Source organism: Sciurus vulgaris (assembly GCF_902686455.1).
Source record: "Sciurus vulgaris genome assembly, chromosome: 1".
NCBI classification, from domain to species: domain Eukaryota; kingdom Metazoa; phylum Chordata; class Mammalia; order Rodentia; family Sciuridae; genus Sciurus; species Sciurus vulgaris.
Genome location: NC_136461.1, coordinates 27,668,821 through 27,693,324, shown reverse-complemented (window position 1 = coordinate 27,693,324; position 24,504 = coordinate 27,668,821). Strand labels below are relative to the sequence as shown.

At 53.0% G+C, this 24,504-nt stretch overlaps 1 long non-coding RNA gene across 1 annotated transcript in view; it reads left to right on the top strand.

Moving 5' to 3' along the window:
- Nucleotides 1–1,764, top strand: part of LOC306637948 — a 33,653-nt gene extending 31,889 nt beyond the window's left edge. Inside the window, exon 3 of the long non-coding RNA XR_013757324.1 lies at nucleotides 728–1,764. This is a non-coding gene — a long non-coding RNA (uncharacterized lncRNA). The remainder of the gene's footprint in view (nucleotides 1–727) is intronic.
- Nucleotides 1,765–24,504: the final 22,740 nt, after the last annotated feature.

Genomic DNA, 24,504 nt, shown 5'->3' with positions numbered 1-24,504 from the left:
ATGTGTGGTTTCTGCCTTTATAAACCTACAAGATTTTCTGCTAGGGACTCGACTCCTCGAGTTGGGTCCCAGCGCGCTGGAATAAGCACCTCTTGCGGTTTGCATCAAGTGACGCCTCCTGCGGTTGATTGGGGTTGCCGTCCATCCATGGGACAGAGTTGGGGTTTCCTTTTTGGGGGCCTTACACCCTCTGTCCTCTCTGTCCCCCCCCATCTTCTTTCAGAGGAGAAGCGTGCGACATACATATTATTGGTGCTCCTTGGTAATCTGCTTTGTCCCTCTCCCTCATTACTGTGTCAGACACATCGTTCTACCTCCGTCCATATATCTCTATCAAAATCTTTCTCATCTCTACCGTATATTGTGCTTCCCAGAAGATTTAGGAAATAAAAAGTGGGTAAAATATTTTCTTACAGCCCCAAGGGAGAGTCTTAGAAAGGAAGCACTTGGATAAAACACTTTTAAACAAATATTTCCCTTGATTAAAACCTCAATATATCTTTAAAAACAAACCCCTGGGGCGGGGGGCGGGGGGATTCCACGAATATCTCTTACTCTCACCACCAGGCGTAATTATTGTTTCCATTTTGGCACAACTATTTATTGCCCTCTGTAATGTCCATAGTTGTATATGTGTGCACATGTGTGCATGTGCCTGTGTTTAAGCAAATAAGAAGCAGACTGTGACACCTGTAATTTATGTGTTCTACTTAACATCACTTCACAGATATTTTCTCTCATCACTCTATGTCCTACGGGTCCAGGTCTGTGGTAGCCAAGAAGATAAGGCCAAATTTCCCCAGATAGAAGATTTGGTAGAAAGCTTGGGGGTCGACTTGAATACTTGGGGATGGACATGAAATTGTGGAGTGCTGATTTATCATGTCTAATTTACACACTTAGCTCCATGTAAGTTTAAATGTCGTAGTAGATATTTAAAGCCACCTATGACATAAAATATGCTAAATTTAGCAAGCTTCCTCTTTCTGTTCCCCATTTCCTTCCTCTGTTTCCTACTGGCTCTTCTGGCACCTTGGACGCCTCCATCCTCCCTGGGGTGGCTTGTGAATTTCCCAGCCCAGCCCTCCGGATGTCTCCGCCTCAGAGATTGAGATGCCACACCTTTAAAACCTGCCTGGGGAACCTGTTTTTCTCTGGAAATTGTATTCCAAGCCACAAGTATCTATTTGCATAACATTAGGACTGTCTTTTTATTTCTCCCATAGTGTGTATTAGTGATCTCCACCACAGAACCGCTGGCTGGATTGCTTTTAAAAGTGATCTTTAAAGGCTTGTTTACAATGACAGCCCGACACTTGGAATTGTCAGGTCATGACCCCAAGAACAATTACTAAATGCCTGTAAATTTCTTTGCCTCCCTTTTGTGCCAATTCCGGTAGGTGACCTCTATAAACTTCCCCAACTAGCCTTGATTGAGGTCAGGGAGGGCTAATGTGATTTCCCCAAACACTACTTTGTTGTTTAAAATAAAGTAACTAAGAGAGCGTGTGCTTAATCGGAGAGTCTTTGTAACAAGTGGAATTTAAAGAGATTTTTCTCTTTCCTAAAAGATAATTGTGGGAACATCCTCATGTTGTGTTTGGAAATAGGTGATTTTTTTTTAAAGACAAGATTAATGGAAGCGTGGTTTTCCATCTGCTGGCTACCCCCCAATTTATTTAATCATTCCTCTATTGTTGGACAGTTCAATTATTTCCGCTTTTCCCCTATGACAAACAATGAGCCACATTCTTGGACTTACATCTCTGGCATGCTGCAGATTATTTCCTAAGGACAAGGGCCCCCGGGGTCCGCTGGTTGTGGGTATTTTTGTGGATTCTGACACGCCGCATGCCACGCTACATTGTCCTTCCGAAAGGTCGTAGCCGTGGACGGCGAGGGCACCTCATGGTGACCATGACCTCTTTCTGAACATGACGCGGTGGGGCTTTGCGTAAGCTCTGTCTAGAGTCGTCATTTATTGGAGCTGTAGGAGCCCTTTAGAACTCACCCAGTCGGGCTGATCCCCAATGCACCCCTCATGATGGGAAACTCGTCCCCCAAGAGGGAACCCTGCCCTGTTTCTACATCTCCATCATGAACCTCACCTGGCTGTGTGGGGCACACCCCCTCACTGGGTTGGGGAGAGGGACATTGAGTGTAATAAATACCGACTGTGGTGTCCGGCACTGCACTACTAGATGAAACTGGAGTTACCTGTATTGTAAGGATATAGAGATTGAGGTTCAGAGAGGCTGAGCCGCTTGTCCAAACTCACACAGCTGGCAAGGTGAAGGGCTGGGATCCAACCCAAGTCTGTCTGACTTTCTAAAGCCCCACACTATCTTCCTTAGGGCTTCCTTTTGGGGGCTACTCAAAGCAAGCTTCCCCTACAGGATAGGCTGCCCTCCCGCCGGCTCCCACCCCGGCTGCAGAGCTCACTCCCTGCCCTTGTCAGGACAGCCCTGACCACAGCTCTTCACCTCTGTGGTCCTATAGGTGTTCCTGCTGGCTGGCTGCCCTAGGTGACTTGGTTCACCTGGGACTCCCCCTCCTTGTATGCTCTGTGGGTAGAGTTGGCCAGAGCCGCCTGCATGAGGTTGGGAGGTGGGAGGGAAGCAGAGCCTGACTCCTCCTTTGCCATGGCTGCATGGAGGGACAGATGCAGAGGTGCCTGCAGGGGTCCCTCTGGACCGCACTCTCCTCTCTGCTTCTGGCTCTTCATCCTGGCTCCTTGCGCTGCTGGCCAGTGTTGGCTCAGGCCCATCAGCAGGCACTTGGCTGTAGACGCACAGAGCTGGGAGCCACACAGAGGCACTGGCTCCCCTTCAGGGTCCCACTTTGACCTTGACCGTGCTTGGCTTCTCTGTGACTGGCTAGTGGCTCCTACTCTGGATTGCTGCTCAGATCCTTGCTTCCCCAGCTCCTTAGTCCTATAATCAACTCCTGATACCAAGGCACTCACAGGGCTTCCGACTCCCCAGCTGAATGCTGGGGTGAGTGATGTCACGTGATTTCAAACCAGCTTCCCTCTGTCTCCAGGCCACGACACCGTCGCACCACGAGGAGGCCCAGCTGGACCCACCGGAGGCCGAGAAGCCATGGAGGAGAATCAAGAGTGCCCGGGTCATCACACGCACTCATGAAAAGTGATAAATCTTTGTAGTTTGGGGAGGGGCTGGTTTGAAAAACTACTATTCTTTTATTTGCTTGATCTGCTATTATATTGCACTGCATGAATATGCGGTCTATTTAGTTAAAGTGAATTTTAGTGCAATCTGATGAGCGTAATCTAAATTGGAAAGTATCAGCTTCAGTCATTGACACAAAGTGACACCCCCTGGCCTTTTGAGTGCTTCTTACCCTCTTGGCCACTTCTGAGTGATCGGCCGGCAGCTTCCGATGCAGTCCCCGGCTGTGGAGCTGTGGCCCCGCCAGCTCCGGCGCTTTCTGTCTGCCGGGGTCACACCTGTGCCAGAAGCAGCAGCTCCTCCTTCCCAGCGCTTCCTGCAGGTTCCGGCCGCCCACTTTGGGGTGCTCCGCCTCTGAAGTCACAGGCTCGGCTTTCCAGGCAAAGCCACGCAGACAGCGAGAAGACCAGGGTGACCTAGGGGAGGTGCTGAGGTCATAAAGGTGGCTGCATGTCACGCACTTGTCCAAACGCACGAACGTCCTCCTCCGAGAACCCACACGTACGCTGAGGGCCCTGGGTGGTGACGGTGACCTGTCACAAGGGTGCAAAGGTCCCTGGGGCTCTGGTGGGAGATGCAGATCATGGGGAGGCTGTGTGTGTGGCGGGGTCGGATGGGATCTTAAAGAGAACAACCCCAAACCCCTCGTCCCACCTCTGGGTCTCCTTCGCTGGCCTGGTTAACGCCGCAGCCATTCCCCACAGGGAGAGCTCTGGGCCCCCGCCGCCCTGCGGGGTGGGCTGTGTCCTAACGTGGGGTCTGCAGGGAGACAGGCCCCTGGGGATGTCAGCGGCAGCGTGTTCCAGAGCGGCGTGGAGGCTGCTGGCCCGAGGCCACCACAGAGATGTTCTGTTCCGCCCGTACCTTGGACCACACAGGGTTGGAGGATGACTTGAATTCACTTTCAGAGTTTGAAGCTCTAAGGTTTCACATTCAAATCTGAATTTCTGGTTTCCCTGAAAAAATAAGGAGACCTGGAGCCAGAGGCGGTGATGCACGCCTATAGTCCCAGCTATCCGGGAGGCTGAAGCAGGAGGGTCAAAAGTTTGAGGCCAGCTTTGACAACTTAGCAAGACTTTATCGCACAATAAAAAACAAAGACGGTCGGGATGCGGCCCGGTGGAAGGATGGCCCTGGGTTCAGTCTCCAGGAACTACCCGCCTACGCGCATGCACAGACCTGACCACAGGGGGGCTCTATTCCTGCGGGACAGCAGGCATGGCTGGGTTGAGGGGGCGCTGCTCCTTTGGGGACAGAGTTGTACTCTCACCTCCTACAGACCAGCCCAGCCCAGCTGAGCCTACTTTTCAACGCCTCAGGCCAGCCCCTTTGCTAGTTGGCTCTATGTGCTACTTGGCACCTGGATATTTGAGTTTTAACCTCTGGTCTAGAGCCATAAATCACCTCCCATGAGTGGGCCTATGCTCCTATTGATACAGCTTTAGGGTTCTGTTTGTCTACTCCTCGGAGCTCAGTCTCCTAACTCCGGTTTTCCTTGGGTCCTTCTTCCATGACATTTAGGGCATGAAGTGTAAAGCAGGACACAGTGATTTGGGTGGTTTTTCCACCTTTGCTTGGAACTGAGTGGGGAAAGAGTGGCCGTCAGTACCTGGTCAGGAGCTCATGATGAAGGCAGTGTTTTGATTTCAGGACCAGTTTGTGGCCCTGATCTTGGCCTGCTGGCTCCTCCCACAGCATTTTTGGGCCTCCCTCTAGGCGCTGACTTAGTCTGGTGTGAGCCACCATTAACGTCCAGGTCTTCCTCCCTGGCCACTGGACTGTGTGCTCCAGGAGGGCGGAGCAGTTTGGGATATGTCTCGATTCCCTAGAGCCTGGCGTGCGGCACAGTATTTTTTTTGTACTGGGGACGGAGCCCAGGGGTGCTCTTCACTGAGCACGTCCCCAGTCCTTTTCAATTTTTTACTTTGAGACAGGAGCTTGCCCAGTTGCTGAGGCTGTCTTTGAACTCACGATCCTCCTGCCTCAGCCTCCCGGGTAGCCGGGCTCACAGGCGTTTGCCACTGCACCGGGCCAGGAGACTCAACAGGTTTTTGCTGGCTCAGATCTTTGAAAGGGTGAAACTGATAAGTTAGAGAGAAGGGCCACCTGACAGAGGAGAACGGACGCCAGAGAGGAAGGATCGAGAGAGCCCCAGGAGAAACGTCCACCCCAGGAGCCGGGGCCACAGGCCTCAGCCTCAGAGAGGCTGAACACACGGTGGACTGGGTGGCAAAGGCAGGATTCAGCAGCTCGTCGCTTCTCAGCTGTGGTAGGGTAGCCGTTGGTGTGGAGTCCCCCGGACTCAGTGAAGGGGCAGGGGAAGGGTCCGCTCTGACATGAGGGTCTGAAGGAGCTGGGTGGGTGTGTAGAGATGTTCAGGCCTCCCTGCCGAGTTTTGGGGCTCTCGAGGCCTCCATCCGAGAGGAAGCCGTCCTGCCTTCAGAGTTGTTAGATGCCCTCCTCTGCTGCCTTTTCGCTGTGTGATTTCTAGCAAATTGTGTGTTGTGTGGTGTGTGTGTGTGTGTGTGTGTGGCAGTACTGGGGATTGGACCCAGGGCAGGGCCTCATGTGTGATAGGCAAGCTGCCTACCACTGAGCTGTGTTCCCTTTTAATTTTATTTATTTTTGAGACAGAGTCTCGCTAAGTTGCCCAGGCTGACCTCGAACTTGGGATCCTCCTGCCTCAGCCTCCCAGTGAGCTGGGATCATAGGCGTGTGCCACCGTACCAGCGACTTTCAGCAAATTTTGAGTCTCAGTTTCCTCACCTGTAAAATGGGAACGTATCTCCCCTCAGGGTAGCTGGAGGATTATGTGAGATATTCCTGTGGCTCCCTGAGGGCAGTGCCTGGCGTGTCCCAGGCCTCCCGTCAATGATGGCAGGAGGAAGAGGCTGAGGGGTCAGGGCTGGGCGGAGGTCCCGGCCTCCTGGGGAGATGAGGGAGAAGTCCTGGCACAGATCATCTCCTAGCCTCAACGAGGGGCCACAGGGTTTGATGCTGCTTCCATCCAAACCCTGGACCCTCTCAGGACAGTTCCATTGCCTGGACAAAGAGGCCCTGATGAGAACTCGCCATCTGGTTTCTTCACGGGAGGAAGAGCGGCCAGGGGGGTCTGATCCAAAGAACGTGGACTTAATGACATGGAAAAAGCACAAACCTGGGGAAATGACCAAGTATGGCAGCCTCAAGAGCGGGGGAGATGGGACGCCTTGGACCCGGCGGGCGGGTGTCTGAAGGGTTGCTCTGAGCAGCCGGGGGCTGAAGCACCAAGATGGAGGAGGAAGAGAGGCCGGGGCTGCATTGGGACTCGACTGCACAGTGGAGGCTGATCTCACGGGTGCTGGGGACTGGTGGTACCTGTGGGATGGGTCCAGGCCCCTCACCATGGACACGTCAGGTGCTGCCGCTCGTGGACACTGCTGGGGGACTGTGTGGCAGCCTCACCCCCTGGGCCTCTGCAGGCCTCCCCTAGTGCGTTCCCATCAATGCAGGAGACCCTGCAGCTCGAGTGAGATCCTGTGGATCGACAACTCCTTAATCTGCTCCTGCTGGTCACTAATCTTATCTAATAAGGCCACCTCCTAAGTCCTCTCCAAGGAGGAGTTTGGCTTGGGCGCACTTCAAGGCCCATTCCTGAGAAGAGGCTCTGTGGTTCCGACCTGGCTGCCTCCTCAAGCTTGCATTTCCTCCTCAGGGAGAAATAGCGTTAGACCTGTCTGGATGTGTGCAGCCACATTGCCCACACGAGGCACAGAAAGGACTGGATCTGGCTTGTCCTCTTTTCTTCCCAGGATGCCCTTCTACAGAGTGTGGCATCTACAGTTAGGAAAATGAGAGAAATATTAAAGTCCAGCTTGCTCTCTGTGCCCATGAACTCTGCAGGGACCCCTCCTGTCCCTCCACCTTCTTGACCCAACCCAGCACCCGTCAGCAGCTGGATCTACCTCTTCCCTTACTCCTACCCCTGACCCTGTAGACAAGGAGGGGCAGTATGGGTATCGGAAATGTCTGTGTTTACATGTGTCTCTTCTCTGGCCCCACAGAGCACAGCTCCCCTGCCCCAACCCCCAGCCACCACAACTGGGTATTGAACCCAGAGGCCCTCAACCACTGAGTCATGTCCCCAGCCCTATTTTGTATTTTCTTTAGAGACAGGGTTTCACTGAGTTGCTCAGGGCCTTGTTTTTGCTGAGGCTGGCTTTGAACTCGTGATCCTCCTGCTTCAGCCTCCCGAGCTGCTGGGATTACAGGCATTTGCCACTGCGCCCGGCCCCAGTCCTTTTTATTTTTCATTTTGAGGTAGGATCTCGTTAAGTTGCTGAAAATCTTGCTAAATTGCTGCGGTTAGCCTTGAACTGCAGCCCTCCTGCCTCTGCTTCCCACGTTGCTGAGATTACCGGTGTGCACCCTGCGCCTGGCCACAGCTTCCCTTTGTCTCCCATCTTCCTGTTTTCTTGGGTCCTTCCCTCTGGGAGAGAGAACCAGGCTATCCACTGGAGTGGATTCTTCCTGAGTGCCTTCAAGGGCATCTCCCTCCTTTTCTCACACCGACGGTGGGGGACTGGGAGACGTTCTTCCGGAGTCTGATCCTACACTGTGTTGAGCCCTGTGACTTAGCTCTTGGGGATGGGCTTGGCTATTTCCAGTCCCAGAGGCCTTGAGAGCTGTGGATATGACCCCAATTTGGAGGACATGGGCATCAACACAGGCCTGGGCTAGGCATGAACGGCTAACTCTTGGTCCTTCCCACCATCCTTGCCTATAACCTCAGTGAAGAGTCAGGGGCCTTTTTTCTTCCTGCTCAGCTGGGCCATTCACAACAGCTTTTATTAGTTTATCACTTCTACTACTCTTTGTGGTATTGGGGATGCTCTACCACTGAGCTGAATCCCCAGTCCTTTTTATTTATTTTGATTCAGGGTTTTCCTAAATTGCTGAGGCTGACCTCAAACTTGTGAACCTCCTGTCTCAGCCTCCTGAGTTGCTGGGATTTCAGGCGTGCACTGCCATACCCCACCACAGCTGCTTTTAATTGGAAACATCTCCCTTCTGCTCTGGCCCACACTCTCACCTCAGCCAGTGCACGAGGCCAGTCTTCCTTCCAAATGCCATGAGGGTGCTGGTGATTTCTCTTACCTTTTAATGAATTTTCAGAAATTTAACTTCAAACACTTTGGTGTCGTCCATGAGAAAAAACACCCAGCCCAGCGCCGGAAAGTGGCCTTCAGGGAATGAGGAAGCGGCCTTGAGCCCTGGATGAACTTACTCCCACAGTCCTCAACCCTAGGGACCCACCTGCCCCTCTGACACCTGGCTGCCGGGTGGGAGCTTCTTTCTGAGGGATCCTCAAATTTCACCCTCCCCGGTGAAGGCCACTGTGGCCTCCTTACCTCTTTCCAGACCCTTCCTACCATCTGGAGAGCCACCTCAGCAACCACGCCTTCCATTCACAAGCTCTGACCTGCACTCCTGACTCAGGGCTCTCCAGCGCCACCGCGTCCACCATGGTCAGCGCCGACACGTCCCCACGCACGTTAGCTCCGCCCTGAGGGAGACCCCGTCTCCCCGCCACCCACCCCCTCCCTCACGCCTGCTAGGCCCTGAGCGACACCCGGGGCCCCATTCACACAATCTTTAGTGTCCACCCTTAAACGCCCTTTATAATCTCTTAGTTCAAACTCCCTCAGCTTCGACTATGGCCGGCTCACAGGATGTCCAGTCGGCCAGTGGCTGGGCAGCCTGTAGCCCAGTGTTCTCTCCTTGACCAATCAGCTGGTGAGGGGGTCATGTGATGCACATGTTGGCTAGTCCCACTTAGTAGAGGCCATCGGGTGGACACGGGATGGCTAGCTTCAGTAAAGGAAGCAGCCAGGTGAGTGCTCCCATACCTGCCAGGGCCCATGCCTGGCTCCTGTCTCCTTTCTGCTCACAGCACCAGGGTCTTGGCACCTCTGTGTCCCAGAGAAGGGGGTGGGGGTAGTAGGGACTGAGCAGCCAGCTAAGCAGCCCACTGGGAAGGGTCGGTCCCCTCCCTGGCTCCGACGGGGCCCAGGCAGTACTCCACTCAGGTGCTTTGTGCTAGGCCGTGGTCGGGTCTCCAGGGCGAGCAGAATGTCTGCAGAGGCCTAAAGCCTGGTCCAGTCCGGGAAATGGCAGCTGTGCTCTGGGGAGGCCTGAGCAGGTAGGCGCTGGGCCCTGGAGTGGGGTGTACGAAGGTGGTAGGGTCTCGTTTGCTGAGTGGTGTTGGGTCGCAGAGCACACCCCGACCAGTGGCCTCCTGCCAGGTTCTCAGGCAGGGAGGCGTCTGACGTGGCAGAAATGATTCCCTCCCACGCTTCCGGCAGGGCCAAGCCAGCTTGCAGTCCTTAGGGCAGCTCACCAGGGACTCCAGTTTCTGAGATCAGACATCCCAGTCTTTCCTCTTCCAGGTCTGGTTTCCTTTGTTTAATTCACATGGCTCCTGGAATGTTCTTGACCTTTCTGAGATATCCTTGGAACATGACCAGTATGTGCAATAGAGAAAGCCTTGGTCTGGGAAACAGGGACGTGGGTCCAGCCCCAGCCTTTCCAGTTTACTGTGTGATCTTGGGCAAGTCCCTTCTCCCGAGTGTCAATTTTCCCATCTGGATAGGAGGGGATGGGGCAACATCATCTGTAAGACCCTCCCCAGATCTCTCGTAATAATTGCTAATATTTATTGAACATTTTCGTTTGGTTTGTGATTTATCTACATTACCTCATCAAATCTTATAAGTACTTGCCAGCCATTTTCAGAGAGGAAATAAAAGACTCAGAGATGTTTACAACATGCTCAGGATCACACAGCCGGGAAGCGATGGGGCCTGAAACCATTTCAACACCTCCGTGGACCCTTCCAGAGGAAGGGGACAGCAGACAGGGGGCCTCTCATTCTTGAAGGCACTGACAGCTTTCCACCTGCTCACCGGGCCCCACGCTGTCCTCGCCACTGACAGTGAAGGAAGTTGGCACATATAATAAGGCACGGCGGGTTTCGACGCGTCCTGTCCTATCGTGAGGCAGCGGATAGTCCACAGCCCTGTCAGTCAGACGCTGTGCGCCCCAGGAACGGGTTTTCGTCTTTGAAATACCAGAACTGGATCAGGTCCTGTGGCTTCTGCAGGGAGGCCCGGCATTGGGATCTGCAGTCAGACGGGTTTTTTGCAGGTGACTCTTTCTTCCTACACCTCCAGCAGGCGCAAAGGCCCCTGCGCCGCAAGCCGGCACCAGGGAGTTTTTCTTAAATTAAGAATTTGATCCATTCCTTCAGTTCCCCTCCAGGGGTTAGAGAGAGAAGAGAGAGTGATGGCCGAGTGCTAATGTGCAGGTGTGGTTCTGCATCGTGAAGGGGATCTTGACAATCTCCAGGAAAAAAAAAATGTCCCCAAATAACCCTCAGTTCTTGGTGAGAAATGCTAACGTGTGTGGTGTTGAAGGGGCTGTCGACCTGCTGAAATCCAAAGCCTGTCTGTGTGAGGGTCAAGTGACAAGGGGAAGGACATGCGACTCTGCCTGCAAGTGTGTATGTGCATGTGTGTTCACGTGTGTTTGTGACCATGTTTGTGCTGGGGTGCAGAGGTGTGGGGACTCACCTGCTCAGAGTGAGTGCTCTGCTGAGGGGGTGCGCTGCCCCCAGAGTCTGGAGATATGGTTTGCCGGGTGACCTTGGAGTCACCTTCACTTGGCTCTTGGGAGCCTTTATCATCATGGCTCATGAGAAAAGGTGCCCAGCACAGGGTATCTTGCTGACTTCCCGGCAGGGAACCTGTCACCCTGCCTCCATGGGGACAAATGTCAGAGAAGGCAGAGGAAGTGGGACTTGGGGATGGAATGGTGGGATGTCAGTCAAATGAGAGGTTCGACCTGACTTGGCTTTGGTAGGTTGCGTGGCTTCTCTGTGCCTCGGTTTCCTCATCTGAAAAATAATAGTCTAGGTTGTTGGGAAGATTAAATGAATGTTGATCAGTGTTTGGCGAACGGCAAAACATTATTTTTTGATGTGTGAGTTTTTATTGAAACTCTGCATATGTATATATTTAAATGAATGGACTATTTTTAGAATAGTTTTAGGTTTACAGAAAAATTAGTCAGGAAGTAAGGAGAGTTCCTATATTCCCGCCCTGCCAGTTTTCCCTATCAGTTACACCTCCTATTAGTGTGGTCCACAGATGAACCAATATTGATGCACTGATATTAGTGGGAACCCCTGGGTACACTGGGGTTCGATCTTGCTGTTGCCCCTTCTCTAGGCGTGGAGGAAGGTATGACAGGGGTCCACCAGGACAGTTTCTTAGAGAAGCTTTCACTGCTTAAAAATATCCTCTGTGGGCTGGGGATATAGCTCAGTTGGTAGAGTGCTTGCCTCGCGTGCACGAGGTCCTGGGTTCAATCCTCAGCACCACACACACGCAAAGAATTTTTAAAAATTCCCCTGTGTTCACCGGTTCATCCCTCCTTCTCCCAGCCCGTGATCAGTGGGCTATGATTTCTTTCTGGAATGTCAGAGTGGAGTCATATGGAACGGAGACTCTTGGTAGGCTTCCTTCCCTCAGCGGCATGCATTTCAGAACCTCTGCGTCTTCTCATGGCTGGATGGCTGCTTTCCCCCGCTTGCTGAGTGGCATGTGTCACGTGGATGTGGCTGGGCCACAGTTTATTTATCCCCACGCCCTGACGGGCTGCCCGGTTGCTCCCTGCTTTGGCCGTCTTAGTTTTGTAACAGCTGGGAGGTGATTGATGCGAGGGGCGGCAAGTTCTTGAGAACCCACAGAACAGCTCCACGCTCTGCCTGCGCTGCTGGCGGCAGGGTCTCAGGGAGTTCTTCTTGTGTTCTTTCGGCTTGCCCCTCTGAGGGACGAGGGTGTGCTGAGGCCATACTGCTGCCGTGGACATCTGAGCAGGGAGGGCTCAAAGCGAATTCAACCTTGGGTCATAGTCCGGGTGGGGCAGGCGACAGACCACAGGGGCCGCTGCTGCCCAGGTAGATTCAGGGACCCAGACCCAAGGTTTCAGCCCCAGGCTGCCTCAGTGGCTCTGGTGGTCCCATCCCAGTTGAAGGTCAGGAGGTAAAGAGGGTTGGGGACTCCCCCTTGCTGTAACTGTCCTGGCCTGAAGTGGGCACATGGCCCTGCTCACACACTATTGGACAGAACTTGGTCACATGACCTGACCTCACTGCAGGGGAAGCTGGGCATGAGGAATAAGTGAGAGAATTTGTTTAAAGTCCTTTATTTAGTGCCTGGTCCATAGCACTCGATTCTTGCTGGTTTGTTCTGATTGTTTCCTAGGAATCACGGGGTTATAACATTCCTGGGTGGAGGGCCTGTCTTGGTGCGTTCAGGCTGCTGTGATGTCATCCCACATGCTGGGTGGCGATGTACAATGGGAACGTATTTCTCACAGTGCTGGAGGCTGGGGGTTCCAAGAGCAAGGTGCTGGCAGATGGCGAGGTTGGCTTCCTGTTTGCAGATGGCTGTCTTCTCACTGCTTGGTCACAGGCAGAGGGGTCAGGGATCTCTCTGCAGTCTCTTTTATAAGGACACGGATCCCCTTCGTGAAGGCTCTGCCCACATCCAGTCCTCCGAGTCTGTGAAGAGGTCTAGCCCAGCAGGTCTCACACTGTGTGTGGCTGACCCTCCCAGACCCCTGGGAGACCTCTGGAGGGGGAACCTTGGCAGCTGCCCACCTGGTTTCAGCCAAGGGTGCTTCCTCCCTGACCTCCTGCACACTTGGGGTTCTGTATGGGATTTCAGATGAAGAGAAGGGGCTGACCCCTGAGAGAACTCAAAGCCACTGACCTGGGGCGAATCCTCGAGGCTACACATCGGCCCCTCCCACCTGCCCAGGAGCCCAGCCTGGCATCGACCTCCCCTCTTGGTTCCAGTCTGGCTTCAGTTTCATCAGGGCCACTGGAGGAGGACAGTGAAGAGGACAAAGCAGACCTTGGGGCCTGGGCTGGAGTCTACCTGGAGCCCATCTCCAGGTACATGCCTGTCTCCCAGGTGGAAGTGGTCTGACTCTCCCTGCCCAAGGCCCTGGTGGGCAGGCCCCAGCTCTGGAACCAGCAGGGTTTGCAAGTCCCCAGGCTGGCCACTCACCTCCCACTTGACCTTGGGCAGGCCGTGGCTCCCACGTTCAGGACTTCACATCTGTGTCTGTCTGGTTGGGGCCCTGTGATGCTGGCCCCAAGCCCAGGGCCCAATCAGGCAGATGGTCTGAGTCTGGCTCTATTGTCCTGAGTAGTCGCTTTGTCTCTGAGTCTCACAGCATCTGTGGAGAGATGAACTTGCCTCCTGTCACCTGTGCTAACCAGGAGGCCAGGAGGCACAGTGGTTAGGAGTGTGGGCTTTGGAGTCAGCAAGACCCAGGTTCAAAGGCTGGCTTGTTGCCTATTTGGGTGTGTGATCTACGCCTTGAGCGTCTCATCTGGGAAGCGGGGATGACAGGACTTGCTCCGGGGGTTTGCGTGAAGATTTAGCCAGGCACTCTGCATAAAGCCCTCAGAGTGAGCTCTTAATGGATGGCAGGGATTGCCAGTGACTTGCGAGCCTGCTGAGAGAGGAGGTTTAAAATACTGAAAGTGTATTATCATAGTGACCTAGGCGGCTGCAGGGAATCCTGAAGATGCAAGTGAAAGTCTCATTCTGGTCCCGGTTCCCCTCAGCCCGCCCTCTGCTCTCTCTGGAGTTAAGATCCTCGACTCACCTTCACGAGCCACACGCCCCTAGGGGGCGGTCAAGGAGCCTTGTCACATTTTGCCTAATAAACTTCCTTTGGCCTGAATTTAATGAAGCTAATGGCCAGGCGGTTGCTCTGCAGAACAACCGGAGTGCAGACACCTCTGTAATGACAGCCACAGGGCGAGAGGAGATGTTGCCCTCCTCCTTCCCCTGCTGTGTACTCAGTTGGGCGGGGCTCAGCCTCCTGCTTGTTCTTGTCCTTCGAATGGGGCTTGTGCTTGTGACTCTGGAATGTGGACGCATTGTGAGCAGGGGTGACCCACAGCCAGAACCTCTGGCCAGAGACCCAGATGCAGCTGACCCTCCATGGACCCTTCTGAAGCCCTGTGACTTGCACATGGAGGAGGCCAGGCAGACAGGTGCCAGGCTGGTCCGGCTGCTGTGGCCGAATGCCTGTATCCCCACAACCACTCTTTGACTCCCAGGACAGCCGACTGGCCCTCAACTGTGCCCTCTTCTTCCATGTCACTCCTGTCATTTCTGCGTGTCCCGACAGCTCCTGTTTCAAGACCCGCTGCAAACCCTGCTCCGTGAAGCCTTACAGACTCCCCCCCCCCCCCCCCCCCATGCTGGATGACTTTTTCCTGCTATCAATTCCCAGGATGCTTTGGTGTTCATTACCTCATATCTATCTATTTAATTTTTTACATTATGAAAGACATGCCTACTTATTTTAAAACTCAAGCATAATAGGGATTTATACAAAAAAAGATGCTCTTCCCACAGCTCCTCCTCTCCAATCCTCCCCCTTCTCAGCCCCCTAAGCAAGTTCCAGCAAGTTCCAGTAAGCTCCATTAAGGGTTTGGAGTGTTCCCTCGCACGTATTCCTTCACGATTCACCTGTGTGTGGCCCCCCCTGCCGCATACACATTGTGGCAGGCAGCTTCCAACAGGGCTCACAAAGACCCCTGCTCTGGGTATGCACTCCCCTGTGGGGGGTGGATCTGTTGACTCACTTCTAATAAATAGAATATGGGAAAATTGTTCCGACGTCACTTCTGTGACTCGGTCCCACGAGATGGTGACTTCTGCCATCTCCGTATTCTCTCCTTGGCTCTTCTCACCTACTGGCTCTGATAGCCTGGGCTGAACACCGCTGCGGAACTGAGGACGTCTGTCCCCAAGCCTGGAGAAACCAAATTCTGCCAACAACCCGGTGGGTGGGCTTGGAAACAGAGCCTCCCCCAGGCAAGCCCATGGATGACTGTGGCCTTGTGAGACCCCAAGCCAGGGAACCTAGCTGAGCTGTGCTGGATCCCCAACCCATAGAAACCGTGAGATAATGACTGTGTGTGGCTCCGAGCTGCTACACTGTGGGTGATGTCCTAGGTGACAGGTGGCCCATACACCGGAAATGCTGGTGCTTTAATTTCTATAGGATGAGCTCATGCCAGCAGGGACACTGGTAAAAGATGGCACAATATTTCTTTCCCAAAATTTAGCCACTTCTGTTCCCACGGTCAATGTCCTCACATCTTCATCAGAATTGAATGTTATCATTATGTTTACAATTTTTTTCCCAACCAAAGGACAAAAACAGCAGCTCATTTTGTCAGAGCTGGCTTTTCCCGTACTGTAAGGGAAGTTGAGTGCGGTTCATACAGACGGACAACAGTTCTATTCTCATATTTCTTGTCCAACTGCATTTTATTAGACAGAGTTTACGGGGCTCTCTCTGTGGGCCAGTAGTTAAGAAACTAATGAGGCACGGACCTTGCCCTCAACAGCTCACAGTTCACGAATATATAAAGAAATATACAAAATGTCATGGTAAGTGCTGAAATAAACAACTGCATCCAGCGTTCTGGGCACACGGAAGTGAAAGAGACCAAGATTCCCTGGGATTTCCTGGGATTGCTTGAGAAGATCCAAGGAGGAGAAGGGGCTTGTCAAATGGGGAAAACACAGCAGAAACAAACCCCAGCACGAACAGGTCAGCATTCGGCACCGCCGGACGAGAAGAGATGAAGGGGCCCAGGCGGAGCAGGTCAGGTGTGGCCAATCAGGGGAAGATGTGGCCTTTGGGATCCGTCACCCGGACCCAGGGGAGCTGATGCGACCGGGCTATATTCATACGTGCCTCCTTTCCCGACCAGAGGCCATGCCCCCTGCAGCTCGGCCTCGGCCTCCTGTGTCCTTCCTGGCACTTGCAGACTGGGTGGAGGATTAGGTCCCAGCCTGCGGGTGGGTCGGGTCAACATGGCCCGAAGGCAAGGCGTGGCGATGAGTTGGGAGTCCTAAGCTGCGGCCCGAGAGATTCCGGAAGCCTGAGGAGCGACCTGGCAACAGAAAGACGGTTAGGATCTCAGAGCCCCGCCAGAGGTCCAGGTCCCGCGTGGGCCTTCTGCAGCTGACCGCTGGCTGGAGCGTCCCGGTGGCTGCCATGAGCACAGGCACGGGCCTCCCCCGGGAGCGCCTTAGGGTGTGGGTGGCGCTGTCCTTCAGACGTGGCCCATTCCGCCCTCTCCTCTGCCTTGGCATCCTCTGCCCGAGCAGCCATGATGGAGGTGAGCGACTTCCTCTTCCTTGTGTTCTCAGTAAGACTCGACGGCCTCATGGAAGGACGTGGATGAGCTGGAAGGAGCCTTCGTACTTCTCCCATGCAAAAGCCCTTCCCTGACAAATGCCGTGCTCCCCGCAAGCGTGAACCCTAATCGATTTCCTCCCCATCAGAGTCCCTCAGGCATCGCCAGCTCCCTGACTGTCGCCCATGCCGGCTCCTGTGGTTAGCAGGGCCGCCCACGGCCTGGGCTGGGTTGAGGACCCACCTGCCACTGGAGTAGGGCGGCTCTGTGAACGGGGAACGCGGTCCTGTCTTGAGAGCCTGCTGCGGGCTGGGCTCCGGCTGGGGCTTCCCCGATTGATCTGCCGCCGTCTCCTCAAGAGTCCTGGGATGTCTGTAGGGTCACTGTCAGCACCCCCACTGTACAGGTGAGGAAACGGAGGTTACATGGAGAGCCAAGTAGGGAGTGGCCAGGACCTGCACTGGTCACGTGAAATGCTCTGCCTCTGTGCAGAAGCCCGGGCTAGACCCTCACCAACCACGCCCTCCATCGTGGGTTCCCACTGTGGCCCTTAACGGAACACGTTTCCAGATGGCACCATGCTGGCCACTGGGGCAGTGTCTCCGCATGAGGCTCCCCGCTTTGGGACCAGGGGGCAGGGCTGGATGCCGACTTTGGTCTTTTCTGTCCCGAGTGAGGTGGACACAGGGCTGCATCTGAGCCTGTGGCCTTCTATCTGCCCCTCAGTCAGAAGAGGTCGGGGTGTCATCTGGAGGTGCAGCTGAGCGTCAGATGCCAGCGGAAAGCTTGGGTCTTGGAGGAGTGGGTTGGTGGCGGGAGGTCAGGGTCGGGGCCAATCCTGGAATGACGATCAGGGGGTCTGTCCTGGTGGTGGGCACCTTGCAGGCCTGGAAGACCCCAGGAGGAGAGGCTCAGGGTCTTTTGGGGCAGGCATCTTAGTCTTCATCTGTGACTGGCTTAGTTTTTCTTCTTTCTTCTCCTCTTCTTTCGATATGGAAATAACATTTTTTTTTCTGAACATAAAAACTCATGCTCTTTTTTTTTTTTTTTTTAAATCAGTCAGTATAAAAGTTTAAAGACAAACATAAAAATAGCCCATAATCCCCACCATCCAAGAATAGACCTTAGAACAGGTTGGTAAAGAGCCATTTAGACTTTTTCTGTGTTTTCAGGGTGGGTTGGATTCCGGAGGCTGGATTCCATCTTAACTCCTACCATCACGGACCCCTCGTCTCTCGGCAGGCTTCTCATTCCTGAGCTGGGTGGACCTCCATCTCTGGATGCAGTGTTGTTAATTTAGATCTTCTTGGTTGTTATTTTTGCCCCCTAAAGTACAGGTACATGTGTCTTGAGGAACTGGTCCCGGCCACTACCCACACTGTCCAGACACGTGCCTTCCTCCTGCTTGTCTCTGCCCTGCCTGGACAGAGGGCCCTGGGGTTCGAGAAGGACAAAGGAGGGGAGGCTCAATGTCCTCCCGGAGCAGGGGAGGAGGGCAATGAAGGCGTGTGCGTTCTGGGCACCAGCCTGGCGGGAAGACTGCGCCCGGAGAAGGGACAGTGGGAGGCGGGGCTTGTGTGGGTAGCTGTGCTCGGGTGATGGACAGAGTCTGCCTGGGTAACTTGACATTCCAGATGAAAACAAATCCCTGGTCCATGAGCGAATGAGATGCCAGACTTGCATTCATCCATCAAATATGCGTCCACATCCATCCGTGAGTCGGGCTGGGTGCCGGGCACAGAGTCACGCAATTGAATAAATCATGGTTCAAGCCCCTGGAGAGTGGAGAGGAGGGAGGGCTGTGACCTCTCCAGGGTGTCCCGGAGGAGGGCATTTGAACAGTGCCGACGGGGCGATCGGGGAATGCCAGCGGTTAGGCGGAAAAGCAGGGCACGTGATTGACGGGTGGGTGAGAGGAGGCCTGGGTGGAAATGACTCTGGTCAGGCGGGCCCAGCCAGGTCGTGAAGGGCTTCCAATGTCACGCGAAGGGATTTATTCTGTAGGTCTTCGGGAACTTTTGGAAGACTAGAGCAAGTAGGTGATGTGATCCGACAAGGATCCCGGGCCACCATCATGGAAGAGAGTTGGAGAGAGGAAACAGGCTGTGGGACCAGGCAGAAGGCTCCGCAGGGCCTGGGGAGAGAGGGAAAGATCAGAGCCAAGCCCAGGCCTGGGGCCAGCATGTGAGGAGGTACTGAGGTAGAGGGGCTGGTTTTGGGGACTGAGGGGCAAGAGGGAAGGAAGTGGCCAGCAGACAGGGGGCTTTGACTGTTCAGCAGTTGAAGTTGCATGTGCTGAGACAGGAAGTGGGGGCGTTGGGAGGGTCGGGCAAGATAGGACACAGCAACAGCAGCCAGCGGGTGCCCAGCAGGAAGTCAGCCCAGGACATCTTAGTCTATTTTGTGTTTTGATTCTCACAGACTCAGAGGGGCCCAGGTTACCTCATCCATCCCTCACTCTATGGATGAGATTCAGAGAGGGGAGCAATGGGCCCAAGGTCACACAGCAAATCTCTGCACAAACTGGACCACAGACAAGGTGATGTGATCCCCAGGACAGGGTGTGCCCCTCACCAGCTGCCACAACTAGGTGCAACAGTCCTGTGGGTTCCAGAGTCAGACACACCCAGTCTTGGAATCTGAGCTCCGCCACTTCCTGGTTGGCAGCCTTGGGCAGGTGCCTCAGCCCCTCTGAACCTCAGTTTCCTCATCTGTGGGATGGGTGGCTCACTCCTGGTCTGACATGCAATCACAAGAACTGGACAGGATGGCAGGAAGAGGCCTTGCTTTGGACTGGCGCAGGATAAACACTCCCTGCGGGCTGCTGCTTTCCCCTCTCTCTCGACCTCTGCACCCTCCCACCTCAGGGCCAATCTTCCCACTCTTATCTAAGATCTTTCAGCTTTTCTGAAATGGCCAGGTTCCAAGTTGCTCTGTGTACCATTGGGCGGATTTCTTAACTTCTCTGTTCTTATTTCTAAAAAGGGGAAATGATCCTTACTTCTCAGGATTTGGGGGCTATTAAATGACACAAGACGGGCGAGGCTTGTGGCACGATGCCCAGCCCCTGGCACCTGCTCCCCAGTGACAGACCTTCCCCGAATAGTGACAGTTCCAACCCTGGTGCCCTTGGAGGGGCCCCAACTGCATCAGAAACACTGGTGAGCGTGTGCCTGGCATTTGGAGGGACCCTCCAGGGTGCCCCGCAGCAGTTTAGAAAGGCGATGAAGGAAGGAGAGGCTCCTCTTTGCTGCGTCTCTTTTTAACTTACTTTGCTTTGATTTCTCTATTTGCTACTAACCGTGTTTGAGTTACCTGCCTCTGTGATCTGTACATTAAATACGACTGTTCAGAGGAAGGAGGAAGCTCCGTTCGTTCATGCTTTTATCCCCTCCTGTTAATAAAAACAAGGGGGAGGGAAGGGTTAGTGTTAGGGTTAGAGTTAGGGTTAGGGAGGGGGGCAAGTATGGAGGAAGGAAGGACTGTATAGAGGGAAAAGAGGGGTGGGAGGGGTGGGGGGAAGGGAAAAAATAACAGAATGAATCAAACAACATTACTCTATGTAAATTTATGATTACACAAATGGTATGCCTTTACGCCATGTACAAACAGAGAAACAACATGTATCCCATTTGTTTACAATAAAAAAAAAAAAAACACAAGGCATTTGACATCCTTTGAGTTACAACCAAATCTATTGTTTTTTTTTTTTTTTTTTTTTTTTTCTTTCTCTGAATCAGTAGAATTGGAAGGGATTTCAGGGTGGTCTTGGATCCTCTGGACTCCTGGGTTACCATGAATGAACTTAAAGGGCCTTATTGGCATCTGCTCTTCTGTTTGTTCTAGAGAGAGATCTACCATTTCATGCCGGGGTAATGGCCGAAGTCTTTAGTCTCAGGGCCTTTGCACACACTCTGCTAGGAATGTACACTCAGGTAATCCTATAGGTTTCTTATTTCACAATAAACCTTTTTAAAAATAGCCTGTGTTATAAATATTAAGTGTTTCTTTCTTTCCTTACCAGATTGGCCTTCCCTAACTACCTTATCTAAAACACCTCTCCCATGCCTGGCTTGATGGTGCAGGCCTGTAATCCCAGCAGCTGGGGAGGCTGAGGCAGGAGGATCACAAGTTCAAAGCCAGCTTCAGCAACTTAGCGAGGCCCTGTCTCAAAATAAAAAAACAAAATGGAAACAAAAACATACCAAGGACTGGGATGTGACTCAGTTCTTAGGCGCCCCTGGGTTTGATCTTTGGTACAAAAAAGCAAAAAAGCAAAACAAAAAACAACAGCACCCCCACCCCTTCCCCCAGGTAGTCCTCACTGCTGCTGTCTTTTTATTGTATGTTGATTTGTTCTCTGTCTTCTACACTCTGAGAGCCTTTTTCTCTTGCTGTCTGGGTATGGAGCCCAGGATGTCACATAGGTCAGGCGCGTGCTCTACCACAGAGCTCTGTCCCCAACCCTGGAGGCTGAGTTCCTTGAACCCAGGCACCACATCTGCTCCTGCTCCTGAGGTGTCCTCTGCACCCAGCCAATGCCTGGCCCAGAGAAGATGGGCATTCAACTGTGGGCCTCGGGGGTCAGGCCACTCCCAGGAAAAGGACCTGGGAGTGGGAGCTGAGGAAGCCCCGGGGTCTGGAAAGATGCAGCAGGCAACTCCCACTTTGCCCCAGCTAGGAATGACCTGCAGGGCCACTGCTCAGCTCGGGCTTGCAGGGGTAGGAAAAGGGTGATCTGTGTGTGGGCTCGCTGGTCAGGTTATATGCCCGCTGCAAGGGCAGGGGCGAGTCCTGGGGCCGCCACTTGACCCTCCCTTGCCCCTGGTTTCCATTCGATGCCGTCCCCTCTTCCTTGAGTACTGGCTCTGAACTGGGCCCTGTTCTCAGTGCCTACGTGGATTAACCCTCTTGACCCTCATGGCAATCCTTGAGCTAGGTGTGGAGAGGATCTCCACTTACAGATGAGAAACTAAGCAGTTAGTTAGTGGGAAAATTGGGATTTGGACCCCGGTAGACTGATCTCTGCCCTGGGCCCAGACATCACAGCGCCTTCGGAGCAACTGGGCTGGAACTCAGGCTCCTGCCTCCTGGACAGGGCTTCCTTCCAGGCCTCACGGGGATGGTGGAGTGGGAATCAGCCACACCTGGATTCAAATCCTACATCCAGCTGACCACTCAGCAGAATCCTACTTGGCCCGGAGACCTGGGAGCAGGGGCGCCTGCCTGACAGCAGTGGGCAAGGAGGAAGAGACCAGGGCCACCTTGTCCTCTGGGTCTACCCTTTCTTTTTTGTTTTACCAGAAAGAACAGGGGTATAAGCCCAGCTTCTCTGCCCTCAGCCTCTGAGACTGGGAGTGGCAGGTGGACAGTGGCTTCTCTGAGAGACGTCAGAATTGCAGGCTCCTGTTTCTAAGACACCCCAGACTTGAAGCACCTGCTTGTCCATGAGTTTTAAAGCAACCAGTTTCAATGGAGGACTTTAAGGCATCTCAAAGTAGCCTCCCCAGCCCTAGGTCCCTCCACTACCTATCTCCAGGGCCTTCTTGTTCCCTGGTGGCTCAGGGCACCTAGGGGTCCCTAGCTGTGGAATGAGCACCTGGGCTCGAAGCTAGAACACCTGGACAGACATTTAGCCTCTGACGCCTGCTCACGGGGTGACTCCCATAAAATTGCTCAGTATCTCTGAGTCCCCATTGCTCCATCTCTAAAACAGTTTTGCTTTTTAAAGGACTGTTGTGAGTATTTTATGTGACAAAGTTAGTCCGAGTTCTTCAAACTTTTCCACCAAAATGAAACCCAGCTACGAAAGAGAGTAAACAGATACCCCGGGGGCTCGAGGGTGTAGCTGAAGGCGGCCCCCCCCCACTAGCTCGGAAGTTATTTGAAGTCTTGCTGCAGCTTAAAAATTCATGTGAATTTTGCATTCAGCTCCATAATGTATCCACGTTGCTTCTTTTAACAGAGACAGTGTTTTAAGTTGCTTCCCATTGGGTCATTTTAATGCCAGCAGGATGGGCCCTGTTTGTCATGTGGCTTGCATATTCCCCGGCACACAGATGGGAGCCCCCCAGGGTTGTGTGTATCCAGCTTAAGAAGCACCCGTGTGAGTAGAAGTGTTCTGGAAAGAGCAAAAAATGCTACATAAAGGTCAGGGAGTTTTAATGTGAATGTTGGCGGTAATGGGAACACATCCATCAGTGAGCAAGATGGATGACGGAAGGGGAGGAAGGAAAGGCAAGTGCAGAGGAAGGAATAGCAATGGGGTGTGGGGGGGGGTGCGCAGTGGCCGCAGTGAATGCAAATCCCAAGTGGGCCAGGCTCCAGCCACGTTCCCAGGACTAGAGGACCTAAGCAAGAGGGGAGGCTTCCAGGTGCACTGGGGCCCAGGACAGTTGACAACAGGTATCAGGGCTGGCCTGTCCTCTCCTGCTGGGTGGCTGGAAATGAGAAGGAAGCTGTTCTCTGATGTCACAGGGAGTTACATACTCACTGACTCCTTTGACTGAGGGTGGCTTTTCTATGCGCCACCCCACCCCTCTGTTCTCACACGTGGGCTCTTAGGGTCCTTTTATGGCCGTGAACAGGTATGATCCTCCAACAACCTCCTAAAGTCCTTCTTGTTTTGAGGCCCTTCATGTCCGTCAAGGCTCACTGGAGGGTTATGGCAAAGTCCCAGAATTCCTCCGGCGGGTATGCAGATTGGGTTCCGCTGTGTCATGGGCCGTAGGTGCAAATCCTTTTAGTCTTTTTTCCACTCCCCTTAGTTTCTTTTCAAAATTGCAAAGCTCCCATGCAGAAATATTCACACTTCACAATATTGCAGTGTCTGAAAGCAAATATTTCCCAAGAACCGTGGGAGCACAAGCAAACACCTTCCTTTCTTCCTCTGTTATTTCTGGGCAAAAGCAGATAATGAGTTACCCTTTCCACAATTAATGTTCAGTGGATTTTTTGCTCTGTTATTTGGAGCAAATATAAACAGGGTAAGTTAAAGGCATGGATTATTGCAAAATAAAATTGGGATACACGAAGCTTAAAAGTCTTAATTTTAAACTACTCCTCACAATAGGCCAGAAACTTGATCCTCTATAATTCTTTGCAAACAGCGTTTACATTTTATTATTGAAAGTGTCTTCTATCAGCCTGTGATGAGATTTGGCTCATGTTTTTGCATAAAAATAATAAAAGGAGGCTTCCCAGTGAACATAGATTTAGGGAATCGTGTTTACTTATTTCTCTCAATTCAAAAGAGTATGAACTGGAATATTTTTGTTTCAGTAATTTTTTTTTTTTTAAACACAAAGGCTGAGTATTGTTTCTTTCCACAAAGAACACAAGCCAATCTGGGGACAATTATGGCTTTTCTATTTCTCTCTGGGGAGCGCAGGTCCATACTGAAAACATGCCAATCAACAAGCAAGGCTCCATGCTACCCAGACAGGCTGTGGACCTGGTGTGGAGGTGGCAGAGGTCCCAAGCTCCAGGTCAGCACAGCAGGGGATAGGGGACCCCCCCAGTGAAGAGCCCCTGGAGGGGAGGGTGTCCTGGAATGGAGGCTGAGGGGAGGGGACTGAGGGGACAAAGCAGAGAGCCACAGCAGGAGGCTGGGGCTCTAACATTCTCCTCCCTGTTTATCTAGTCCTTGCAGACACCTGCTGAGATTATAGGCAGGGGCGATGCTGATTGGGGGCTGGCTCTGGAATCTGAGAACCCCCTCTTGGGTTCTCTCTAGAGCAAGTAGGGAGCTGTAATGAAATGAGGAAGAGTGTGGAGTCAGTCAGAGCTAAGCCAGATAGAAAGCCTTTTTCTTCTACTCAGGGCAGAGTTTTGACTGTGAGCATATGATGTCACCTCTTTGGTCCTCAGTTTCCTCATCTGCAGGATGGGAGAATAATAGAACTTACTTTGAAAGATTGTTGTGAAGCTTTGCAAACAAAAAGAAAAACGTATGAAAGGTACTTTGCATTTTGTCTGGTTTGTATTTGCCAGTTGTTGGTGGTTGGGTTCAAGCCGAGCTGATATGCCCAT